This window comes from Lissotriton helveticus, chromosome 3_1, assembly GCF_964261635.1.
Source record: "Lissotriton helveticus chromosome 3_1, aLisHel1.1, whole genome shotgun sequence".
Lineage (NCBI taxonomy): Eukaryota > Metazoa > Chordata > Amphibia > Caudata > Salamandridae > Lissotriton > Lissotriton helveticus.
In genome coordinates this window covers 1,340,162,262-1,340,176,575 of record NC_136061.1, presented here as the reverse complement: position 1 = coordinate 1,340,176,575, position 14,314 = coordinate 1,340,162,262, and the positions used below count along the sequence as shown (strand labels likewise).

At 48.3% G+C, this 14,314-nt stretch overlaps 1 protein-coding gene across 3 annotated transcripts in view; it reads right to left on the bottom strand.

Moving 5' to 3' along the window:
* Positions 1 to 14,314, bottom strand: part of LOC144823461 (receptor-interacting serine/threonine-protein kinase 3-like) — a 1,695,550-nt gene that overhangs the window by 482,771 nt on the left and 1,198,465 nt on the right. The gene's annotated exons all lie outside the window — the stretch shown is intronic.

The window sequence follows — 14,314 nt, the reverse complement described above, 5'->3', positions numbered from 1 at the left end:
TTATTTACACAAAAAAATATCAGTTTTTGAGTGTTGGCGAACCCTCTCATCCAACTTAACTCACTTCCTCTCCCAATGATAAGGAAACAATCTCAGGATTCGACCAACAAGAATCATGTTATTAGAGGTGAGTTGAGGGAGGAGCTTTTGGAAAGTATGATGGTCTTCTTAACATGGCTTCTGTCCAATAAATGAATGCTATTCTGATGATCTTCCTAATTATATTCTATGTTAATGAAAAGCGTCCATGTATTTTATTGTCTATGAGTTCATTTTGATTTTCTCAAGGACTTCATCTACTTTGTGCCCAAGAGAATAATTCCTGCAAAAGACATGTTTAACGTGCATCAAGAGCTTGGGTCTGAACCCCTAAACCATGCATGTCTAGGGAATAATGAGCTAGTATTAATTTGCCCACTGCATCTGAGGCAGGCCTGATACCTTAGATTTGTTCTGCAAAGGTTCTTGGATTTATTGAAGCAAATTTTCCTTCTCCTCCCACTGGAATATACTACTGACTTATGCCTTCAAGTTGGCAGTGAGCCAAGTCATAGCTAATGCTGTGGCTACTTTACCACAGTGCCAATCATTTACTCAAGGGGTTGTCTTTTGGTTGCTTTTATGTTCAGAGACCGTTTGAGAATTGTGTGAATAACTATGAAGTCATGCTAAGCATGGCAGGGAATGTAAATACAATCCTGAGTTACATCCTTAGATTTTGTGCTCCACACCTGATATAAAAACTGACTGCTAAAGTTATCTCTGGATCGCCCAACGACCCAGCACCCCCACAAACCCTCAAACTGGCTATGGACATGATCCGCCCCATCATATTGGACGTTCTTAACACCTCCATCTCCTCTAAATCCGTCCCCCCATCATGGAAGTGCGCGATGGTGAGGGCGTTGTTGAAAAAGCCCAATCTTGACCAAAACAACCTCGCAAATTATCGTCCTATTTCCTTGCTCCCCTGGTTGAGCAAACTGCTTGAGAGGCACGTAAATAACACCTTGACGAACTACCTGGAGTCAAATAGTCTCCTGCGCGCCTCTCAGACAGGGTTTCGTCCGCTACATGGGACAGAAACTGCTCTTCTAGCGGTCACGGAAGAAGCAAGAGCATTGTTGGATCAGGGAGGGAAAGTCGCCATTATCCTATTGGACCTGAGTGCCGCGTTCGACACGGTCAACCATGTCACGTTGTTGCAACGATTGACGGACATGGGCGTGTCGGGCACGGCCCTGGAATGGCTGACGTCCTTCCTGGCCGACCGGTTCTTCCAGGTTTTTGAGGGTGAGGCAGTATCCCTTAAACATCCACTCAGGTGTGGGGTTCCCCAGGGCTCCTCCCTGAGCCCCACCCTGTTTAATGCCTACATGGAGCCGCTAGACAGGATAGTCCAACCCTTCGGTGTGCGTATTGTCACCTACGTGGACGATACCCAACTGGTGGTCTCTTTAGACCATGCGGAGTGATCGTCCCACACCTTAGGCCCCTGTCTGGAGGCGGTCGCCAGATGGATGCAATCTTCTTGTTTAAAACTTAATGGGGAGAAGACTGATGTCATCCTGCTGGGTAATTCCTCCCCCCTCGCTTTTGCATCCATCTGGCCACCATGTCTAGGTGCGCCCCCCACTCCCAAGCCCCAGATAAAAAGCCTGGGGATTTGGTTCGACTCAGCCTTGAACTTCTCGGTACAGGCCACTAAGATTGCAGCCACCTGTTTTGGGTTGATGAGGATACTGCGGAAGGTGCTCCCCCTGCTTCCATTCCAGGCCAGGAGGATCCTGGTCCAGGCCCTTATATTATTGCGCCTGGACTATGGGAACGCTCTTTTTATGGGAGCACCCGCCTTTGTCATCCAAAGGCTCCAAGTCACCCAAAACAGTGCGTCCCGTTTACTCTACAATCTTCCTCGCTGGCAGTCAGCTAGGAATGCCTTAAGAGAACTCCATTGGCTCCCTATTGCAGCGAGAGTACAGTTCAAGGCTATGTGTATTCTACACAAGGCCTTTCATCATACTGGCCCTGCAATTCTACAGACCTTGGTCACTCCCTATGTCCCTTCGCGCCCCCTCCGCTCTGGCTCCCTCCAGTTGGCCACCTCCATCAGAGTCAGGAAAACCCGCTGGGGCGGCCGCTCTTTTTCATACACCGCGGCCAAGCTCTGGAACACCCTCCCTTTACCCCTCCGGGAAACTACTAATCATCTCTCCTTCAGGAAAGCCCTGAAAACACACTTGTATGTGAAATCATGCTGATCTGCCCTGAGCCCGCGCTAATAAAGTTTCAGTCATAAGCGCTACGAGGCCTCCGGGTAGATAGCGCTATACAAGTGTAATTTAATAATAATAATAATAGACTTACATATTACTGGTATTGCAAATTTGCCTATTACCAAATTGTGGACAATCTTGTGGTCAGCAAGTACCCAAAGTTCTTTACCATGCAATGAGAAAATCATCCTTTAACTCTAATAGCACAGTGATGGGATAATGTTACGCAGTCCTGTGTTGTGTTATGTCACGTTCTTCGTGAATACATGTGAGGTGGGGTCCTCATCAGAAGATGTAGCTAAAATAAGGAATAATCTAGACCTTCGTGGGGGAAAGAGAGCAGCTGGTAATAGTTGCAGGCATTATTCCCCTGCTCCCTTCATTGTTTCCTTGAACCCCTCATCCATAGCAACCTGTTTCAATGTGAAGGCAAATGGTTGCATTACTAATATCTACAAATGTTCAACCCTTATGTGCCACATTGTCTGCCAAGCTAAAAACAATACTGGTGAAGACGGTTTCCTAGACCAGTTTCAGAACTACAATTAGCGCATAATTAGAGGGTGTATTAGGTTTCAAATTCCCACCCCAGCAACACACTCGTTTCATGCCATTTTAGGTTAGAAATGTGTGGCTAAATAGATGCCATTTGTATTCATGTTATGCAACCCACTGAGTTATTCCGGTAATGTGCAGTCTTCAGTTAGCGAGTGTGACTCCATTTTGCATTTCGTAATCACTGTTAGGCTGCTTAGACTGTGCCTGAGTTAGTCCTCATTACTCGTATTGCTTGCCTCAGCAGAACGCTGTATTTCGTTATTATTTTCTCTTCTGTTCAAGGCTGTTTCTTGACTTACTAATGAATAGGCCCTTTTTGCCTTTGCATACCTATCTGAATGTGTCATTTCTGCTCCCACGTTAGGAAATGCTGAGACCCAGCACCGTGGCCTTGGATTCCTGATAATGTGTACCCATCTGGCAGGTGTTAGCTTATCCTACTGTGCCTCTTTGTTCATGTTCGGCTCATGCCGGTAGTTTTCCATTGAGGGTGTGGTTGGAGACTTCTCTGGAGGAATTATTATTCACTATAGACGGTTGGGGGGTAAGTCCCATGACAGACATCTTAGGGTGCAGGTCATGTTGGACTCTTGTGCAGAGTATTGCCAATAAATATGTAAGTTTGTATTCTCTACTGTCTGACCGACTCTTCATTCTTGGGAAGGCATAGCAGGTGGTTGTAAGCAACCTGAGTGGCCCTTAACGGTCACTTCCTTCTGTTGGCCCCCAAACAGGGACCCCGGAAGGTGATTTGCTGGGTCGGGGTGTGTCTGTTTGGTCTGGCGGATTGGGGTACCCCACACGATCGAGTTTGGTTCTAGCAGCTGCCCCGTCTGTCTGATCGGGTGACTCCTTGGCTTGTGGTCACCAGCCGGGGTCCTGAGAAGGCGAAACCTTGGAGTTGACCGTTTGGTCCGAAGAGTCAGCAGTGCAGAATAATTTGACTCAACCTGTGTGCACCAGGTGAGTGATTTGATTCTTGGGAAAACGGGGCCATTCTTGGACATCACTAGCCCATGGGCTGTGTCTTGATACAGTCTCCGGACGGTTTTGTCTACAGTTTTCGTACTGCCTTGCTTGAAAGACATGAGTTGACGGGCTGTGTCTAGGTATGGTCTTGGGACTGTCTTGTCTTGAACTTGGTGGGTTTGCGGACCCTTGAAAAGGAAAAGAGTGTTTGCGAGCAGTTAACCACATCGCCAGGAAATTTGCCTTGTGCTTGAAAAGGTCCGGGACTGTTCTTGAACAATCTGCCAGACCAACTGGTAATTTAGCTAATGCTTGAAAAGGTCTGGGGCTGGAGCTTGTCTTCTTGAATTTGGTATAGTCCCCAGCCTGTGGGAAGTGGTCTCTGGACCATTTGGTTTGGTTAATGAATAATATTTGTTATTTGATCTTTTCTTTATTTACCGTTGCTGGTGTTATACATGTCCGTTAGGGACAATGCGTGTGTCTTATATTAAGATGCCTTGTTTAAGTAAGTTCGATGTTTTGGTTGTCGATGTTGTTCTACAGATGCTCGATTGGAAGAGAGTCAGCCTGCGTCATGTATACGTCAAGCATTGTATTGGCCCTATTACGTTTAGCACGTTGTGGCATAAATATACGAGGGACAATGCTGAGCTGCAAAGGCCACTTACGGGTTTGTTTGATGAATAAAATTGTTATTTCTTGCAGGATAAATTGTTTGCTAAAAAGAGCAGGCAGTCGATGTTTGATTCTCTAAGAGTATGGCAGAAAGAAGGAAAGCAGCAATGTATGAGAGCAGAGGAGGAGGCCCGGAAGAATCAGATGCAAACTATAACAGAAGGCCGTGGCCTATGAGAGGGAAAAGATAGAGAAAGGCATAGAATGTGTAGATAGAAAGTTTTGATTACAGACTGATAAATGTTATGTTACGAGAGAAGGTGACGATTTTGTTGAAGAATTATTGGATTATCGCCCCCACCTCCTTATGTCCCTGAACTGATATACCCGACGGTTCCAACGTCCCAGTGTCCGGTCCCTAGTGCCGCCCCCTCTAGTGTTTCTAATTCTGGCACTACTTGCTTCTCCATTACCCTCACCAGTCACAGGGGCGGGAACCGTTAGCTCGCCTGTCCTGTGAATTAGTTCAGTTTCAACTGCTATGCCCCCTTTGTCTCCAACATTGTCTCCCTACCTGTCTCTGCATCTGCCCTTTCCCTCTTGGGTGAGACACCCAAACATTGTCAACTGTCGAGATGCCTGTGCATGGGATGCAAGAAGTGAATTGGGCAGCAGCGCAAGACCGAATGAAGAAAGTGTTGGTGCGTTCTGCTGTGGGTGATAAGCAAAAGCAAATGATGGAGAATCAGGCAGCTCAGTGGGCTTGGAACCTGATCTATAGTGTGGAGGATGTGTGGAGTGTGATGAAAGATTATGAGCCATTTATACAGCAGCACGCCCTTAAGCACGACGGCCACGCTGATAGGGTTGTGGGAACAGTATTTTCAAGGTGTTGCACCGTACATCATCTATAACATAGGAGACATGGTATATGCTACAGGTATGGCTCCAAATTAGGTTTTTAGCAATGTAATGACACTGGTAGGTTACCGAGGCAGACTGCTCAAAAAGGTTCTGACGATAGGGACACAGCACCCCATGAGGGAGGTCCATCTCATTTACCATCCTGAAATACCAGTACTGCGCGACTCCACAGACACTGTAATTGGGCCACAGGTTGATGCTCGGTTCCAGGAACAAAGGATCTATACTCCTTGGAAGAGGAGTGAGGTCCTATCCCTAAAGAGCCAGCTGCCAGACACCCAGAAAAACCCCACTGCATATTATAAGGAATTGACGGAGGCGGCCTCCTCCACGGTGATGTCGTTAGCTGATATTGAGCTGTTCTTTGGTCTGCTGGTACCGGTAGACATATGGAGGCAGGTACATACAAAGGATCATGCACTGGAGTTGGGTGGCACATGGGATGAGATTAGAGTTTGGAATAAGGAACATAAGCCGGGGGACAAGCCGAAAGCGGAGCTCCTAGCTCTGCCCGGGCGTGTCATAACTTACATGCATTCACTTATCCCACCAAAGAGAGTGGACTGGGATAAGTTGACTGCGTCTCTGCTAAAGAAAGATGAAAGTGTGTCAGATTTCTTTACCAGACTTGAAGGGGTGTTTTGGGATTTTAACGGTCAGGACCTGGCACAGGAGGGTGGTGTTGTTTCTTTGTTAACAATATTGTCACCAACTTGCTTCCCGAGATTGCAACATGGTTACAGGCTTCGGAAAGTGCTTGGACGACCTCATCCCCATCAGTGATATTGGGTATGGCACAGTATTACGAACATAGAGAGAATGAGGACAAGGAGAGGGTAGAGAAAAAGTCAAAGGATTTGAAGACGAGGGTATTGATGCAGCAAGTTGCGAGGGAGAGTTGACGAGGACCAGGGTTGTGTTCGGCCCAACGGCTGCCCTGATCTGGCAGGGGTGGTGCTTTAAGTGCACTGTAGTGTAGTTCCTATATTCCCAATAGGCTCTGCGCATTGGAATAACATAAACGATAGTTTAGACCTAGGACTTAGGTCGACTAGGTCTCTATTGAATATGTTAGACTTAATTATGAATGCCAGCTAGCTCGGAGGTCACTAGAAACTTTCTCGAATTCACAAGAAGGGATTAGTTTCTGACAACCGCATAAACAGGACAACTTTGCTCCCCTAGAACAAGGAGTATATCTCCAGAGTCGCGGAAACAATAGATACTATTACTCAGTCAAACGTGCATGCTTAGTTTCACCAGAAGTGCAGAGAGACAGAGAGACGGGCGTTTTCAATAAAAGAGGTTATTTATTGAGCAGTCTTATTTCTCATGCAAGAGAAGTGAATTGCCACAATTACAATACTTGTCATAAAGTAAAGTGCGTAAAGTAAAAGGAGTATTATGAAATAATACTGTAAAAGCATTCATATGGTTTCTAAGCCATAAGATACTTAAAACGGATAAAATACATACAATGATAAAAGATGACTAAACGTACTCAACTGGTGCTTCTAAGATACGCCTACCCCTTGGTACCTAACCTAAGCCTAGTACATGAGAAGAAGTAAATGAGTTGTAGTTTGAGTTTAAGACAGTTTCTGCCAAGAATCTGAATCAAGAATTCTCTAATGGTCTAATCAGCTCCGTACCTTGGTTATAGAATGAAGGAGGTCTTGTATCTCTCTCTCAGGACTCGATCTCCCAGCAACCCGCAAGGCTGACAGGGAAACACTGGAGCTGGATTTCTCGGCAGGAGAAAAGACAGCGTCTCTCTCAGTGCGTCAATGGGAGGGTCAGCTTCCTTCGGCACTCGCTACAGCAGGGCGTCGGGCAAGTAGATAGCTGATCTGCTCCAAACCACCGTATGTTTTGCTAGGACAGATGCTGGTATATTTATACCTGGAAGGTGCCGAGTTTGACGTAAGGTTGGACATAAGACGTCACTAAGAACGCGCAGTTCTTTCAGGACTCCAGGAGTTCTAGGACAAATCAATACAGAAGCAGGGGGAATTCCCGGGCTGCTGGAGGCTTGGTTTGTTTAAGAACACGTTGTGCTTTCTAAGAGTCTATGGGAGTAGCCTTGCCGTATTTGGACTGCATTGGCTATGACTTAATATGGGTATGATTCTTATGCCTTTATAAGGATATGATTTGATATAACCACATAAGGGCATAAATCGGGAATATTTAAATAGAGTTATGTTATGTTATATATTTCTTGTAACGCGCACTAATAGTCAAGACTGTCCTGGCGCGAGAGAAGGTTCAAGTATCGGAAAAACAGAAAGCATGTGGTCTACATGACTTGCCTGAATAGGAAAGTTTTTAGATGTTTTTAAAATATGCGAGGCTTGTCGTGTGTCTAAGATGGTCGGGGAGGTTGTTACATAACTGGGCGGCTCTAACCACCAGGGATTTTCCCCCGAGACGAGCTCTCTTGAATCTGGGGGTGACCAAATGTCTGAGGGAGGCAGATCTCATTTGTCGCGGGGGATGGTAGAAAGCAAACCTATGACTTAGGTAGGGCGGGCATGGGCCGTGTAAGACTTTAAAAGCCAGTGTCAAGATCTTAAAGCGCACTCTGAGAGCTACTGGGAGCCAGTGAAGCTCAGAGATTTGCCTTCGTACGCTAAGACATCTGGGAATGTTAAATAGGAGCCTCACTGTCGCGTTCTGGACTACTTGCAGTTTGTGAAGCAGGAAGTCGGGAGCGCCCACATAAAGCGCGTTGGCGTAGTCCAGACGCTAAAGGATAAGTGCTCTGGCCACTGTTTCTTTAGCTTCCTGGGGGATAAGGGGAAAGAACTTCCAGCGGGTGGTAAGGGTCCCATAGCAGGTCCCCGCCAATCGCATGATCTGATCTCGGAAGCATAGGTCAGCGCCGAACCAGATACCTAGGTTCTTTGCAGCCCCGCAATTCCCAGTGGGGCACGGCAATCCTATGGGCCAAATGGATTCTTTGAATCCCGCTGGAAATTGGCCATACAGGAGAATCATCGACTTGTCCTCATTGCATTTGAGAGCCGCCTTAGCCAGCCAGGCAAATACTGAGGACAAGCACTGTTGGACTCTCTCTGTATCGAGATTATTCTTGTCCCACGTGAAGAGGAGTTGGGTGTCATCGGCATAAGCCATTATTTTCGCACCCAAACTCTCCGCAAGATATACAAGGAGAGTCAAATACACATTGAAAAGTAGGGGACTCAAAGTCGACCCTTGAGGGACTCCCGTCCAGGCAATCCCTGATGGCCTCGGTGACCTCCACTAGCGCGGTCTCAGTGCTGAAGGAGGAGCGGAATCCGGATTGGGCAGGATGTAGTGCCCCCGTAGATTCCACAAACTTCTCCAGTTGACGAAACACCACCTTCTCACAGACCTTGGCTAAGGCTGGGAGCAGGGAAATGGGCAATTAGAAGTAACCAGGGGGTCCGCTGAGGGTTTTTTAATCAGTGGGAGGAGTTTTGCTTGTTTCCACTGAGGTGGTACATTACTTGTTAGTAAAGACTCATTAACCAAGTCTGTAACTGTAGATGCAATAACCTCCGCCACACCGCTCAGGACTCTGGCTGGACAGGGATCCGCCGGGGATCCAGATTTCAGCGCTTTAAGGATAGCCAAGACGTCCTTCTCCTCAACCTTTATGAAAGAGCACATTGCCTCTTTAGGCTTTATGCCGATAGATGGAATAAAGAGTTGACGGGAGTCGTCTTGTTCTTGTCTTGCCTGAGCTGGCAGAGGGTGGTCAGAGCCAATGGTCTTAAGGCTTTCTTGGATTTTCTTTATTTTGTCTGTGAAGTAGGTGGACAGTTTTTCACACCATCCCTCAGATAGAGGGGCTGCCTGAGTTTCTGCTACCGGGGACGTAAAACTTTTTACAATAGAGAATATTTCTTTACTGTTGTTTTTAGCTTTATGAATCCTGTCTGCGTAATAATCTCCCTTAGCCTTCTTAATTGCAGCGTAATAATCTTTTTGCCCTGCTCGGAGTTTCGTCTTAGCTAATGGGCAGTACTCCCTCCTCCATGATCTTTCCAGCACCTTGCAGCTTATTTTTAAGCTTTTAAGGTGTTCCGTGTACCAGGGGGATGGCGGAGTGGCTCGTGGGCGAGTTCTCGTTTTAGTGTGTGGTAGCCGGCTTGCAGAGGATCTGATCCATGTCGAGAAATTGTCGACTGCTTCTTCAAGATTTCCCGACTTGTCCGGGAAAGTGTGGGATAGAGATGTTGCCAGAGCTGGGATACTAATCCTCTGGGGGAAGGGGATCTGTTGCAAACCAGCTGTGGTGCGAGCCCTGTCAGTTTCCCAGGAAAAGTTTACCAAGAAATGATCTGACCATGTAACTGGGCAAGGAGTATCAGATAAGACACCAAAGTTGGTATAGACCAGATCAAGGCAATGTCCTCCCAGGTGGGTAGTATCCTGACCTTGTGTTTTAAGTTGCGCTAAGGTGCATAATTCCTCCAGGTCTCTAACCCCCGGTGCTGTAGGAACATCCATATGTATGTTGAAGTCCCCCAGGAGCAGGAACCTGGGGAATCTCAGTGCTCTCTGGGCAACTAACTCCTCTAGAGATTTAATGAAGGAGCCCAGAGGCCCCGGAGGGCGATAGATCAGTAGCCCGCCCAAGGTAAAATTTGGAGTGAGAGCAATCGAGAATTCCAGTGCTTCCCCGTCCTCAATGGCACCAGTGCATTCCTTAATCAGAGACCATTTGTCTCTATAAATAACTGCTAGTCCTCCTCTCCTGCCCAAGCTGCGATCTGCCCTTATAATTTTGAAGCCCCTAGGTATCGCCAGCTCAATTGTAGGGGCACAGTGGGGGTGAAGCCAAGTCTCAGTCACGAATAAGAGGTCAAGCGAGTTATCGAGTATCAGCTCACGAATCTCTTCCGTGTGCTTGACTAGAGAGCGGGCATTAATGAGAGCAGCTCGGATTCTAGAGTTGCCCTCTTCTTTGACTAAGCAGGAGGGAGAGGGAAGGCCCGGTCTGAGTTGGAACTGGCATACGGGTCAGACCGCATTAGCGGAGTGTTGAACCTCCCATACCGTGCAGTTACCGCATGAGATTTTATTGAGGGATAGAAGTACATCTCTGCTATACGTTATATGGGAGTTCACCTGCTGGGGCCCTGCCCGAGCAGCCTCTCTGGCCCTGCGCGCTGCCGGGGCGTGGACGGGCACAGACGGGCTTACCTTAGGCGCACCTTCGGCGTGCCATCGTCGCGCCCGCTGTGCCCGTCCTCTGCGCTCCCGGAAGCACATTTGCTTCTTATGCCCTGCCTCCCCAAAAGCGCTAGACCGCTAACTCTGGCCAGGCTTCAGTAACAACCCAGCCCAAGATGGCGCCTCGCCCTCCACTCAAACAGCACTGTCAGCTGCGGTGGAACGGGGCGAGGGAGGCCGTAGGAGTAGCGAAAATGTGCAAAATATGCAGGAAATAATGTGCGTTTTAAAACCAGTGCTCTAACATGGTAAGTGACAATATTTGAAAAATTTAAAATGCGTTAATCGCCAGCATCGCAATCATGCCTGCGCGCACTCAGTGGCCTGACAAGCTTTAAAATAAAGGATAGCGAGCTCGTAGATTGAGAATCAGCTCGTCCAACTACTGAATCTCTCCAGCAAACCTCACGCGCTGCCACCGACCTGAGAGTTCACAGAGAGCACAGCGTAGCTTGTCTTCTTATGCCCTGCCTCCCCAAAAGCGCTAGACCGCTAACTCCGGCCAGGCTTCAGTAACAACCCAGCCCAAGATGGCGCCTCGCCCTCCACTCAAACAGCACTGTCAGCTGCGGTGGAACGGGGCGAGGGAGGCCGTAGGAGTAGCGAAAATGTGCAAAATATGCAGGAAATAATGTGCGTTTTAAAACCAGTGCTCTAACATGGTAAGTGACAATATTTTAAAATTTTAAAATGCGTTAATCGCCAGCATGGCAATCATGCCTGCGCGCACTCAGTGGCCTGACAAGCTTTAAAATAAAGGATAGCGAGCTCGTAGATTGAGAATCAGCTCGTCCAACTACTGAATCTCTCCAGCAAACCTCAGGCGCTGCCACCGACCTGAGAGTTCACAGAGAGCACAGCGTAGCTTGTCTTCTTATGCCCTGCCTCCCCAAAAGCGCTAGACCGCTAACTCCGGCCAGGCTTCAGTAACAACCCAGCCCAAGATGGCGCCTCGCCCTCCACTCAAACAGCACTGTCAGCTTCGGTGGAACGGGGCGAGGGAGGCCGTAGGAGTAGCGAAAATGTGCAAAATATGCAGGAAATAATCTGCGTTTTAAAACCAGTGCTCTAACATGGTAAGTGACAATATTTGAAAATTTTAAAATGCGTTAATCGCCAGCATCGCAATCATGCCTGCGCGCACTCAGTGGCCTGACAAGCTTTAAAATAAAGGATAGCGAGCTCGTAGATTGAGAATCAGCTCATCCAACTACTGAATCTCTCCAGCAAACCTCAGGCGCTGCCACCGACCTGAGAGTTCACAGAGAGCACAGCGTAGCTTGTCTTCTTATGCCCTGCCTCCCCAAAAGCGCTAGACCGCTAACTCCAGCCAGGCTTCAGTAACAACCCAGCCCAAGATGGCGCCTCGCCCTCCACTCAAACAGCACTGTCAGCTGCGGTGGAACGGGGCGAGGGAGGCCGTAGGAGTAGCGAAAATGTGCAAAATATGCAGGAAATAATGTGTGTTTTAAAACCAGTGCTCTAACATGGTAAGTGACAATATTTAAAAATTTTAAAATGCGTTAATCGCCAGCATCGCAATCATGCCTGCGCGCGCTCAGTGGCCTGACAAGCTTTAAAATAAAGGATAGCGAGCTCATAGATTGAGAATCAGCTCGTCCAACTACTGAATATCTCCAGCAAACCTCAGGCGCTGCCACCGACCTGAGAGTTCACAGAGAGCACAGCGTAGCTTGTCTTCTTATGCCCTGCCTCCCCAAAAGCGCTAGACCGCTAACTCCGGCCAGGCTTCAGTAACAACCCAGCCCAAGATGGCGCCTCGCCCTCCACTCAAACAGCATTGTCAGCTGTGGTGGAACGGGGCGAGGGAGGCCGTAGGAGTAGCGAAAATGTGCAAAATATGCAGGAAATAATGTGCGTTTTAAAACCAGTGCTCTAACATGGTAAGTGACAATATTTTAAAATTTTAAAATGCGTTAATCGCCAGCATCGCAATCATGCCTGCGCGCACTCAGTGGCCTGACAAGCTTTAAAATAAAGGATAGCGACCTCGTAGATTGAGAATCAGCTCGTCCAACTACTGAATCTCTCCAGCAAACCTCAGGCGCTGCCACCGACCTGAGAGTTCACAGAGAGCACAGCGTAGCTTGTCTTCTTATGCCCTGCCTCCCCAAAAGCGCTAGACCGCTAACTCCGGCCAGGCTTCAGTAACAACCCAGCCCAAGATGGCGCCTCGCCCTCCACTCAAACAGCACTGTCAACTGCGGTGGAACGGGGCGAGGGAGGCCGTTGGAGTAGCGAAAATGTGCAAAATATGCAGGAAATAATGTGCGTTTTAAAACCAGTGCTCTAACATGGTAAGTGACAATATTTTAAAATTTTAAAATGCGTTAATCGCCAGCATGGCAATCATGCCTGCGCGCACTCAGTGGCCTGACAAGCTTTAAAATAAAGGTTAGCGAGCTCGTAGATTGAGAATCAGCTCGTCCAACTACTGAATCTCTCCAGCAAACCTCAGGCGCTGCCACCGACCTGAGAGTTCACAGAGAGCACAGCGTAGCTTGTCTTCTTATGCCCTGCCTCCCCAAAAGCGCTAGACCGCTAACTCCGGCCAGGCTTCAGTAACAACCCAGCCCAAGATGGCGCCTCGCCCTCCACTCAAACAGCACTGTCAGCTGCGGTGGAACGGGGCGAGGGAGGCCGTAGGAGTAGCGAAAATGTGCAAAATATGCAGGAAATAATGTGCGTTTTAAAACCAGTGCTCTAACATGGTAAGTGACAATATTTGAAAATTTTAAAATGCGTTAATCGCCAGCATCGCAATCATGCCTGCGCGCACTCAGTGGCCTGACAAGCTTCAAAATAAAGGATAGCGAGCTCGTAGATTGAGAATCAGCTCGTCCAACTACTGAATCTCTCCAGCAAACCTCAGGCGCTGCCACCGACCTGAGAGTTCACAGAGAGCACAGCGTAGCTTGTCTTCTTATGCCCTGCCTCCCCAAAAGCGCTAGACCGCTAACTCCGGCCAGGCTTCAGTAACAACCCAGCCCAAGATGGCGCCTCGCCCTCCACTCAAACAGCACTGTCAGCTGCGGTGGAACGGGCGAGGGAGGCCGTAGGAGTAGCGAAAATGTGCAAAATATGCAGGAAATAATGTGCGTTTTAAAACCAGTGCTCTAACATGGTAAGTGACAATATTTTAAAATTTTAAAATGCGTTAATCGCCAGCATCGCAATCATGCCTGCGCACACTCAGTGTCCTGACAAGCTTTAAAATAAAGGATAGCGAGCTCGTAGATTGAGAATCAGCTCGTCCAACTACTGAATCTCTCCAGCAAACCTCAGGCGCTGCCACCGACCTGAGAGTTCACAGAGAGCACAGCCTAGCTTGTCTTCTTATGCCCTGCCTCCCCAAAAAGCGCTAGACCGCTAACTCCGGCCAGGCTTCAGTAACAACCCAGCCCAAGATGGCGCCTCGCCCTCCACTCAAACAGCACTGTCAGCTGCGGTGGAACGGGGCGAGGGAGGCCTCAATTCGTCTACAACAGCACCCCTGGGGCTCAATCAATGTGCGTACTGCAAGCAGGAGGGACATTGGCGGGACGAATGTCCGGATTTGTTGCAGAAAGGGGAGGCCCCTAGAGGTCTGGGTTTTCGCGGACGAGGAGGTAGAGGAGGGATGCAGTCAGAGGACACATCACACAATAGGCAGAGCGGGAATTATTTTGACGAACCCCGAGGCAGACAGTACTATCATGACGACTATGACAAGGACGAAGTGA